The sequence below is a fragment of the Pristiophorus japonicus genome, chromosome 14, assembly GCF_044704955.1.
Source record: "Pristiophorus japonicus isolate sPriJap1 chromosome 14, sPriJap1.hap1, whole genome shotgun sequence".
NCBI lineage: Eukaryota > Metazoa > Chordata > Chondrichthyes > Pristiophoridae > Pristiophorus > Pristiophorus japonicus.
The window spans coordinates 125,423,481-125,435,978 of NC_091990.1; positions in this window are offsets into that span (position 1 = coordinate 125,423,481).

The window sequence follows — 12,498 nt, forward strand, 5'->3', positions numbered from 1 at the left end:
ATGTGAGGTCTTGCACTTTTACCGGAAATGTTTTACTCAAAGCCTGCGGTCACGGTGTACGTTTTTAGGTAAAGAATGATAATAATCATAATAATCATGATTACATCTGTCGGTTATGTGTTGTATCAGTGTCTGTGACAGTACCTAGTAATGATATCATGCAATGATCTCATGCGATGTTGTCCTGTCACCTTTTACAGAAGAAGCTATCGACGATGAGACCTGTGCAGAGGCGAACGGGTGGGGGGGGCCACCAGTCCCCAGCGACATCACTGAGAGATGGAGGAGCACTCCTGGGGAAGCACCCCTGGACAGCCATGGACGCATCTGCAGACCCTGAAGTGATGCCACGTGAGTAAAGCTTACACCATTGCTTGATGTAAAGTCAGTAGATGCCACACTAACTCATATCCGAACAATCATATATGACAGATGATTTCTAAAAGTATTATCGAAACAATGTTGGCCTAATGAAAATCATTGCAAGGCACAATGTGCTGATGGTCATGAAATGTGATGTCTGTGATGATTTTGAGAGGGGTGGTGGTTTTGTTGTGCGTATGCTGTGTGTAGTGCTGAACTCACCTTATCATCCTAGCACCCCCTTCTCTAATAACCTCATTTGTGTCTTGCAGCTCAGCCCCAGGCAAGGCCACAGAGGCCAGAAGGTGGGGGCACGTGGCACGAGTCGATGGACGATCCCACTACATCTGGTGCTGAGGAGCTCCAATTGTCGCCTGTCAATTCGTTGGGTCTGTTCTCGATGGATGAGAGCGCAGACTTCGAAGAACCTGCATCGCCACGCTCCAGAAGCCATTCCACCCCAAGGCCATCTAGTGGTCCTCCGGTCATTCCTGCCTTCACTCTGGAGGTGCCAGTCCCAAGCACCTCTCCACAGGGCACCCCATTTGTCCCCAGGACAGCGCTGACCCCACGGAGGCCTTGTGGATGCGGCAGATCTGTTCCATGAGTGCGACATGACAGCTGAGAGATTGTATAGTTGTCCAGGAGGCCTGTAGACATTGGTGACTAGCTCATCGAAGCATTGGGGAGCATATTCCGACACTTGACCACCATGACCGAGTACATTCCATGCATGGCGAAGTCCCTGGATGCGATAGCCAGGAACACTGCTGCCACAGGCCTCCCAGTTGTCCCTGAGGGCGGCACTCCACCTCTAGGTTCCGCACTACCACTGCGAATGACAGATGAGAGCAAGGACCAAGATCCTGCTTCTGCATCAGAGAATGTTGCCTCCTTGGCACCCCTCCGCTCCCATACCCGTGCAACCAACACATCTGTCTTCATCCCCGCCTATGAGGCACTGCCTGAGGAGCTCCTCGGCCAGGCACCATGGAGCGAGGGGGGGAAAGGGTACAGCTGGGGAGAAGAAGGAGAGGGGGGAAGGAAAGTGAGGCGCATGTCCGCAAGTGATGGCTGTGTAATATCTCCATCTGGGTGTATGCAATTTGTTGTAATGTATGGAGGCTGGGGACCATGCTCCTGCTTTGCCTTTGTATTCTGTGTTGATAGACATGTTGAACATGTGATTTATGTCAATGGTGGAAAAAGTGGGGTGTGGGCAGCGGTTAGGTGTTATTGGCTGTGATACTTATGATTTCAGACCAATGTTGGTATTGAACTTTTGTTATTGAACATAACCTTATTGCACATTGTCTCAGATAGCTGGACCGTTACACACTGGTGATTCCTTACCATGAAAGGGCTAAATACAACTTAACATCAATCAACGTAAACTTTAAGTGCACCAAGGTGATGGGCACCATTGATGTCTGAACTGCACATACACAGCAGTGTGTCAGTGTTGTCACTCACATCAGCACTCTTTCAGGCAAATCTTTCCGCTATCAGCTCCTCATGTAAGAGTGGGATTTAACAAATGCCAGCCACACCGCTGGCACTCGTTCTGGTTAGTTCCAATTTTTGCGGGCATTTTTTTGAGCGAGCGATATTGTGGGTGATATGTGTGCCAGGTCGTGAAATTGATGATGGGTGATCGCCATGGCCACTATTTTGGGTAAATGTGCTCTTTACGACAAAAAACAGTGGCTGGGCGTTCATATTGAATCACAGGGTTAATTCCATGCGGAAAGTAATGCTGGGTGATATTATGGCCATTGATTTCGCCATTCTGGTGATTCTGCCCAAAATAAGCGGTAATATTTTTTCTCGGCGCTAAGCCCATTGGGAAAATAACTCTCGGTAATAAGTCTCCTAAAAAATCCCGTCAGTTTCCATTTTGTGCCAAAATGGGTGATATCTGGGCATTATACGTCATTTCAGCAGTAAAATGGGCGTTAAGTGGGCATTAAGCATGCAAGAAAAGTGGAGGTTCTAGCCCTATGTTCCTAACAAGTCATGGAATTAAATATTCATCGTGAAGCCCCCAGACTCATTTGTGAAAATATTGGCCCTGATTTTACTGAAATAATGATGGCGTTTGAAAGACGCACGCCAATTTTAATGCACAGATCGGCCAGTAACTTGTGGCGAAGAAGAGATACCCCGTAAATTGCAAATTGTCATAAGTTACTGCCCATTTGTTTTTCAAAATTGACATCTTGCCCTTCATATCCCCACTATTTTCATGAAGTTGCTGCATTTGCACAGTAATTGCCTATTAAACTTGCCGCAGAAAGTTAAGTCTAGTGATTAACAGCGTAAGTACCCAATTAATGATGTAATCATTGTTAATCACTGCCAATTTACCTCTTTGGCCCAGAAAGTGAAAAATTGCAAGTATGGAGTCTCATTCCTTCAGGTTGTGAAATGTCAAATTTTAAATTTCTTTTTTTTTCTTTCTTTCCCTCCCTATTTCACTTTTTATGCCTGATTTGACATTGAATTCACCCTCCTTCTCAGTCCTTTCCCTCTTTAATTCTCAGGGGCCGACTTTGGTGGCCGCCCATTTCTCGGCGGCCACCAGGTGGGGAGGTCCGTTTTTGGCGTCCCCTGCCGCTAGGTCCTGTCGGGAGCCACTTTGGTCGCCATTGTGTGGGTGGCAGCGGGAGGGGCAGCGGACGTCAATTGGTGAGCCGGAGCAGGTCTCGGCGGCCGCGTCATCAGAATGCGTCAGGTGGAGGCCTCTCCACTCGGGTTTTTTCAGAGGATCTCCACTGCACATGCACAGGATTTAGGCGTTTTTTTAATTGTAGTTCTGTGTAGCCTGTTGTAATCCCTTTGTGGCCCTTGCACGCTAATTGATTAAGTGCTCAGGGCCATAAAAGGACACCACTCAATTTCACCTGCGAGAGGAGAAGAGAAGAGAGGAGCAAGCCAGGAGAAAGAGACATGAGATAAAGAAGAGAAGAGAGCAGACGATACAAAGAAGAAAAGATAAGAGAGGAGAAGTGAGGAGAGAGAGAAGAGAGAGTGGAAAGGAGAGAGAGAGAATAGAGAGGAGAGAGGAGAGAGGAGAGAGGAAAGGAGAGAGAGGAAAGGAGAGAGAGGAAAGGAGAGAGAGAGGAGAGAGTTGGAGGTTAGAGAGCAGAGGATGGCATTGAAGAGGGGCCAGTCTGAGTTGCAGAGGGGGCAGTTTGACAACTTTATAACCAAACTGTTCAGCAGCCATTCCTCTCATCATAGAGGATGAGTGGCCAGAAATCATCAATGAAGACTGCCAAAACCAGGCCCAGAGCTCCGTGGTTCAATGAACAGGAGTTAGAAGAGCTAGTGGAGCGCAGGTACAGCGAACTCACCCGGGATGGGCGTGGCAAACCTCCACCAACCCAATACCGACATCTTTGGATGGACATAGGTCAGAGGTCAATGCAACGGGCAACGTGAAGCGGGATGGGGATCAATGCCGCAAATAGTGGAATGATTTGGTGGCGGCAGCTAAAGTGAGTACAAATTTATTCGGCCCTTCCTGTCCAAGGTCAAAAAGGTTGTGCGCGCAATGTGTGTGTGTGTGTGTGTGTGTGTGTGTATGTGTGTGTGTGATTGGGAGTGTGTGTGGGGGGCATGAGCAAAGGTGGTAAAGGCTGAAACATTTCTTTGTGCAGAGAAAACAAGCAGCCAAACAGGCAAGCCTGAGTGCGACCTGAGGGAGCCCACAAGATGTGGTGGAATTGACCCGGTTGGAAGAGCATGCATTGGCATTGGTGGGACATCACCGCATTCCAACCATGAACGTTTCTGCAGATCCGGTGTACCGCAGGGTAAGGCTACACTCATCTCTGGTGTCAGCGATGGTCATGGCATGAAAGTACTTGCAATGTTAATGCAGTTGCGGTTGAACGCACACTCTGTCGCCCATTATTGGTGTGGACATGTAGGGATGGGACTCCTTGCTGGCATAAAGTAAGAAGGAATGGCTCACAACTAACTGGCCACAATCACTCAGCAGAACGATGAAAGGATGGAGCACCTCCTCACAGCATTGGAGCGCACATCAGAAAGCGTCGAGGTCATAAGGCAGGAGATGACTTCTGCACGCGTAGTGCAAGCCCCCGACTCCATACCCTCAAGGCAGACAGATGCAGAGGAGCAGGAGATCCTGGTGCCTTCAGCCCTACGTTGTCACTGAGACGCACACATCTACACACATCGCGCTGCCCTCCTGCACAATCTCCTGAACCAGAGGCAGTGAGGGGCAGGGGAGGGCCACTCCATCGTGTAGGCGTGGGGAGGAAAAGGAAAGTGGGCATGGCTGCAAGAGGGGGGAAGAGAGGTGGTGGTGCCGGGCAGAGGGCTGGATCTTGCTTCCTCATCTAAACGTATGTATATGTGATAATATTATGTAACGTTTGTCATTGTGCACTTGTAAATACCCTCACATTGGTGACCCTCTGTTTGTGCATGTGTCATTTAGCGTCATATTTGTGGTGCGTTGCGCCAATCACACATCTGTCTCTCGGATCGTCTGCTTCATCAGGAATAACTTTCCACATCTGACTGCAGTGTATAATGGGTCCTGCCATCAGACCATCGCAAGATGGCAATGAATACAGGAAGGCTGCCATTCAATTGCTCTAATTTACCAAGTTGCAGGGCAGACTTTAAGGCTTGCACTTCAACCCTCTTTTTGCGAGCCAAAGATGGAGGAGTGCCTCCCCTGAGATGACATGGTCATCAGTTACATTGCAGTATATTGTGCGAGACAATTAATGAATCAGCTTGGATGTATAACATGTGAGATGTTGAACACTTGTCAGTCACTCATAATAATTTTCCCTTTGCCATTGGCCTTCTCAATGAAGGACTTTCAACAAGGTGCAACAAAAAAGCCTCCATTAGCTTACACACATTTCAGTCGGTTTTATCACATCCAATTTAAACATCACCATCAGCAAGAAAGTAATGCAACATTGACCTAACTTCTTTCCAGCAGTCCCACTGATGGTGCAGAATCCGACTGGCTGCCGTGATGTGATGGCCACCAGCACTCCCTCCCAGCCGATGTTCCAGAGCTGCCCCAATGCTTCCATCTCTCCCTCCCTCCCTCCCTCCCAGCCGATGTGCGATAACTGCCCCAATGCCTCCATCTCTCCCTCCCTCCCAGCCGATGTTCCAGAGCTGCCCCAATGCACTCCACCTCTCCCTCCCTCCCTCCCAGCCGATGTGCCATAACTGCCCCAATGTCTCCATCTCTCCCTCCCTCCCTCCCAGCCGATGTGCAATTGCTGCTCGCTCACACTGCTGCCTCCCTCCCTCCCGATTGACGCCACTCACACTGCTCCCGCCCTCCCGATTGATGCTGAAAGAGTGCTATTTTCTTCCCGATCTGCCGATTGACGCCGCTCACACCACTCCCACCCTCCCTCCTTCCCACCCTCCCGATTCAAGCCACTCATAGTGCTGCCTCCCACCCGATGTGCGATTGCTGGCCCACTGCCACCCAGCTCAGACCTGCTTTTCTGGCAGGCGGCAGGTCAGCGGGAGTGCAACAAATGTGCTCAAAATGGCGATTATCTAACTTCTGGCATGGGCGGGCGGGACACTGCGACACTGCGATGTGGGTGGAACACTTCCCCAACAATCTTTCACTGGGCGGATACTCGACGGCAGATGGATCGTTCCAGAGGAATCGCCCAGAAAACGGCGATTTTCGGTGGAACCTTGGCGGCTGCGGGCAGGACATCGATGAAAGTCGGGCCCTTAGTCCTTTAATCTTTAAGGAGATACACTCTTTGTCTCATTGTTCACCAAGATCCTAGATGACCTGTTGCCCTTGTGGGCAAAACATGCTAAAACCTGAACGTGCACAAACTAACAGGGAAGTCCTCAAGATGCTCCACCCCAGCAAAAATCTGGCCCAATAATATTTTGGGGGGCTTGAGAGTGTTAATTTAGTCATTAAGCTTTCACTTATGTTATTACATTTGGGACAATGTTTCACTCTCTTTATATTCACCACGAAGTAGTGTGGTGCCTGATTAGTGATATGCAAGCAAGTGCCATATTTTAAAGCAGCCCACTCTGGGTTAGTGGCACAAGATGAGCGTGTGGTGCCGTGGAAATTGGGGACAAACACTGTTGCTTTATTGTGGCATGTCAAAGCCTGTTCAGGGATGAGTAGATTTCAGACCGTGCTTTGATTAACACCACCATTCTTGTGGTCTCACACCAACACATTACAAATTAGACTCCTGCTCCCAATAACATGATTTTTGCTTGGCTGGAAAAAGGCAGGCAATTTCCAATATTCACAGCCATTATCTCAGCACTTAACCAAACAGGAACAGTACTAGTGGTGGTGACGTGTGCCAGGAGATTGAAACCAGAAATTAAATATTCGCACAACTGTGCTAAAATCCAATTGAAACACAATAAAATTTACAATGGATTGCTATAATCCAAGGACCCCAATAACAGCGACAAAAACTGTGCCCTAAGGAACTCTTTAAACATATGGAACGCATGTGTCTGAAAAGAGGTGAGATACAGGTTCAAACATTGCATCATATCTGTGCCAACTCTCTGAAACAGCTATCCCTCTGCACTTTTCCCAAACACATTTATATTTTTCTTGTTTAAATATTTGTCTGCTTCCCTTTTAAACGTTATCATGGATTCTGCTTCCATCATTATTTTTAGTCAGACATTTCATGTCCGAAAACCCTCGTGTAAAAATGTTTCTTCAAACCTCTCCCTTCGTTCTGTTGATAATTATGCTGACTAGTTACCGACTCACTGATGAGTGCAAATAGTTTTCTTATCTTACCTTATCATAATCGTTCATTTATCACCATCAATTTTGAACACCTATTAGATCTCCTCTTAATCCTCTTTTTTCTGATGAAAAGAGCTCCAGTTTCTCTAGTATGTCCTTATAGCCAGAGCCTGATATCATCCTAATAAATGTCTTCCACACCTTCTCTACAGCCTGCCCTTACTGCACAGCACTGTCCCCCAGTCATCAAGATCCATGGAACGGCCCTGGACAATGTGGACCACTTCCCATATCTCGGGAGCCTCCTATCAACAAGAGCAGGCTTTGACGACGAGATCTAACACCGCCTCCAGTGCGCCAGTGCAACCTTTGGCCACCTGAGGAAAAGAGTGTTTGAAGACCAGGCCCTCAAAACTGCCACCAAGCTCATGGTCTACAGGGCTGTAGTAATACCCGCCCTCCTGTATGGCTTAGAAACATGGACCACGTACAGTAGACACCTCAAGTCGCTGGAGAAATACCACCAACGATGTGTCCGCAAGATCGTACAAATCCCTGGGAGGACAGACGCACAAACATTAGCGTCCTCGACCAGGCCAACATCCCCAGCATCGAAGCAGTGACCACACTTGATCTGCTCCGCTGGGCAGGCCACATAGTCCGCATGCCAGACAAGAGACTCCCAAAGCAAGTGCTCTACTCGGAGCTCCTTCATGGCAAACAAGCCAAAAGTGGGCAACGGAAACGCTACAAGGACATCCTCAAAGCCTCCCTGATAAAGTGCAACATCCCCATTGACGCCTGGGAGAGCCTGGCCAAAGACTGCCCTAAGTGGAGGAAGCGCATCCGGGAAGGCGCTGAACACCTCGAGTCTCATCATCGAGAGCGTGCAGAAATCGATATATCAAGAAAAGCAGTGGTCCTAGAACCAACCCCTGGGAAACACCACTGTATATCTTCCTCCAGTCCGAAAAATAACCGTTCACCATTACTCCCTGTTTCCTGTCACTTAGCCAATTTCTTTTCCACTCTGGCTCTGTCCCTTTTATTCCATAGGCTTCAACTTTGCTGGCAAGCCTATTATGTGGCACTTTGTCGAACGCATTTTGGAAATCCATGTACACCATGTCAACCGCATTTCTCACATCAACCCTCTCTGTTACCTCATCAAAAAACTCGATCAAGTTGGTTGAACACGATTTGCCTTTTACAAATCTGTACTGGCTTTCCTTAATGAATGCACACTTGTAGGTTGGGAATAATTTAATGAATATCAATAGACACAATAAACCTGCATTAGTGTTTCATGAATATCTTTTCAGTGTCTGTCACAATGTCCTGTTTTGCAGTTTGAAACATTGAGTCATCTAATATGGTCAAAATTCCTGAAATGTTTGATTCACAGGGCAGGTCAGTAGCTTTGCTGGTAGGCCATTGAACTTGCAATCACAGCCTTGGCCCACAGCCTTGAATGACATATAAGTTTGGCAATCCTCCTCCTCTGAATTTTGGTCATTCTTAACCATGGATCTAGGTTAACACTTCATGACAGCATTAGGAAGCTGAAGCAGAGGACCTAGACATGGGAAACTGAATTAATCATTGCCAATTTGTCTTACTGGTATCTTGCATCTTTATTTTGTGTGTTCTCTGCGTTCCTCAATTTCTGGCCTATTGCGCACCCTCCGATTTTCTTTGCTCCACGTTTGGTGGCTGTGCTTTCAGCTGCCTAGGCCCTAAGCTCTGGAATTCCCTCCCTAAACCTCTTCGCATCTCTACCTCTCTCTTCTTTAGTTTTGAAGCCCATGAGGGAGTGATGCACTGTCAGAGGTGCTGTCTTTCAGATGAGGCCCTGACTTCCTACTCAGTAAAAGATTGCATCGCACTTTTTCAAAGAAGAGCGGGGGAGTTATCCCCAGTGTCCTGACCAATATTTATCCCTTAACCAACATCACAAAAAAAAGATGATCCAGTCATTGTCACGCTGCTGTTTTGTGGGACCTTGCTCTGCGCAAATTGGCTGCCATATTGCCTACAGTACAACAGTGAGTACACTTCAAAATGTCCTGAGATTGTGAAAAGTGCAAGTCTTTCTTTTTTTCTTTTATTAATAACCTTCCCAAGACACATCTCTTTAACCTTGGCTTTGTTCATCAATTTCCCTCCTTGGCTCGTCATCCATTTTCCTTCTGTGAAGAGCTTGGGATGTTCTTTACATTAAAGGCAGTATATAAATGTAATGTACTTTTGTTGTCGATTCTTGTTTCGCTGTGCTAGACTGTGACTCTTGTGTCACTGTGCAAACAGAAGCCACTTTACATCAATGCAACAGTGTGTGGTATAATTGTACTAGTGGACATTCACCCTTATTTTATGGTGCATGTGAGGGAGTGTTACTGGAGGTCATTAACTGTCAGGGCTAGGTGGCAATCAAGTTCAAATAAGGTAGGGTTCATACGCCAGTTATTTTATAGTTGGTGTGGTGTTCCTTTGTAAATATTTAAAGTGAGTGTCAGTGATATTCGGATCATTAATGCCTGGATAAAATGAACACCACTGGTGCAAAGTCATTGGAGAGCCCGGTTCTGATAACAGAAACAATCACAAATTCCTTACTGTCTCTGGTCCTGTGCTATTGATGGCAAAATTCTAGTCTTTTACATGGGGATATGTCAAAAAAAATCTAAGTTCCGATTTTAACTCAGGGTGGGAATCAGATACGGGTCCAAAGCGGACGGATTTTAATTCCCGAGCCTCATTTACACGACTGGGCACTGAATCCCGCCTAAGCCAGCTGGAATGACGTCACCACCAGTGGCTGCCTCCAGCTTTCGGTGGCGGGCTAGAGATTGTGTGGGCCTTAGTTGTACCCACAGATAAAATGGCATGTGTGCCCCAATGATATCACCGGGATGGGACTTTGCCATTTAAGTTAGGCCCCTGCTCCTCTAGGGTGGGTGGCCTGCCCGTGCCTGAATTCTGGCAATGTAAAATGGTGAGAGCACGAAGGATCCATTATTCCATCCCGCTGTCTTAACATCTCCCCTTTCCGCACTGATGTAAGCTGAGTGGACCGAGTGAAATACAAGGTTGACGCTTAGCCTTGATACCCCTCTGGACGGATTAAGTGAAATACAAAGTCGATGCCCCGACTGGTAAAGATGACAGACTTCGATTGGAGGTTCAAAAAGGTCTTTATTCACAGGCCTGGGGAGAACCTTCTGAGACTGCTCTCAGATCCGACTCCACCGAGATGTTAACGAATTTCATATTTATACATTTAACAGTCCATCACTTCCGTAGCCTATCCCGCGTGACATCCTATGCTATTCCCTATATTCACGGTTAATCTTGTTTCTTCTTGTAAGCTTATTTTCCACTCCTTCTGCCATTGGGGCCTTCCTCTTATCTATTCTTGCATCTTTGTTTTTGCCAGATGGCCTTGTCCGATAGCGTATTTTCTTAAGGTAACATGCTCATGTTAATTCTGCAAGGCAAGCATATCGTGGTTAATTTTATCAGACTTTAGCTGTAAGTCATTTATCGGGGTTAATTATATCAGACTTCTGCTGTAAGCCATTTTGCTATCAACACAGTGCATCCTTTACCATTTAATTGTGCAGACGAAGCCCTGCCCGAGCAAGTCCTCAAGTCCTCTTAATCATGGATCGATTCGTTACATCTTGTCCCGTTTCACCAAGCACACTGGTGATATACTATAGCTCAACATATTTATACATAAATTCAAGCGCTACATAAATTTGGTTATTTCACACACCATTCCTGCCGGGGGCAGAAGGGGTGATGTTAAATCCCCCCTTCAAGTATCTGGAAGTGTTGTTAAGTGCACCTTTGAGCCTTCATTCCAATTTGGAAAATTAGGGGTGGGTAACAATTCCTACAGGCTTACTGCAAATTACATACGATGCCATGTGAGTGGGAAACGCTCACCGCTATTATGGCGCACATTGGAACATAGGAACATAGACCAGCAAGCCTTGGCCAAGGATTTCAAAATGGAGTGCTGCTGAAACCGCCAGGTTGAAAATTCCCCCTTTTATATTGATATATATATTTTATATAGGTGATGTTTAGGAATTGAAGATAGCAGTCGTGCTGTTAAAACCGGTATATTACCCTGCACTATAGATACACTTACAGGAACTTCCTCTGAGGTGGGGGCTACACTGGATCCCTACCCAGCTTTAAAGCCATTGAATTTTCCGACATTACTTCTACCAGGCACTGGAAACATCTGCTCAAATTCGGATGGGTGTATTTAAATGAGGCAGTAATGGCAGGATGATTTTAAATGTAGCATTTCCTGTCACATCACCAAACAGATTATCTGGTCATTATCACATTGCTGTTTGTGGGAGCTTGCTGTGCGCAAATTAGCTGCCACATTTCCCACATTCTATCAGCGGCTACACTTCAAAAGTACTTCATTGGCTGTAAAACGCTTCGGGATGTCCTGAGGTCGTGAGAGGCGCTATAAATGCAAGTTCTTTCTTTTATTACCTCTCATGTAACAATGGAGGTGACTCATGGCTGTAAACGGCAGGTGCCCAGCATTGTTAGGTGATGGGGAATATGGAAGAATGTTTAACTGGCTACAGAAGGCACTTTGATGGAGAGATCTTATGTCCCTTATTGGTTGGAATTTGTGATTCTGAATGGAGGTAGCTGTCTGGTGGCAGCTGGGGATGTGGACTGGCCCTTTAAGTAAAGGCGGGTGTTGGGGATTACACAGAAACAGCCATCTCCTGGGTCACTCGGGCAGACTGTAGTCCTATCCTACCAGACTTGGTGAGAAATATCTCGGCTGATATATCTTAATGCTTCATTGAGAAGCACTTAGATATTTATTTGAAATAATTCGGGACCGAGAACAAAGGAATTCAAGTCGAGTTAAAAATTCAATGTTTAACCTCTTCAGTTATTTGATAGTCTGACAGTGCACACTGGTTTTATATGGTCACTATTTGCCATGGACACTATCGGTCAGTCACCTGTTTCTGGGAAAATTGTCGCTGTGTTGTATGAAACGATGGCGATTTGCTCCCAGCTGTTCGTACTTTAGAGTGGGCATGAGGTTGCGGCCTTCCGGTAATGATTTCACAGGTCAAGCTGACAGGAGTCTGCCTTACTGAGTGACTGTAAGCACACAACATTGACAACTTGATCAGATTACAGCAGATTGCATTGTGAAGTACAAAACTGCAGAAGTAGGGGACAAAACGTGAAATAGCAACGCTCCCTCATCAATATTCTCGTCCGCTTAAGAGATGTTTTTGCAAGCTCACCTAATTGGGTTAGAGCGCAGTGGGGGTGCTGTGCTGAGGTCTGGGCACCCACTAAAA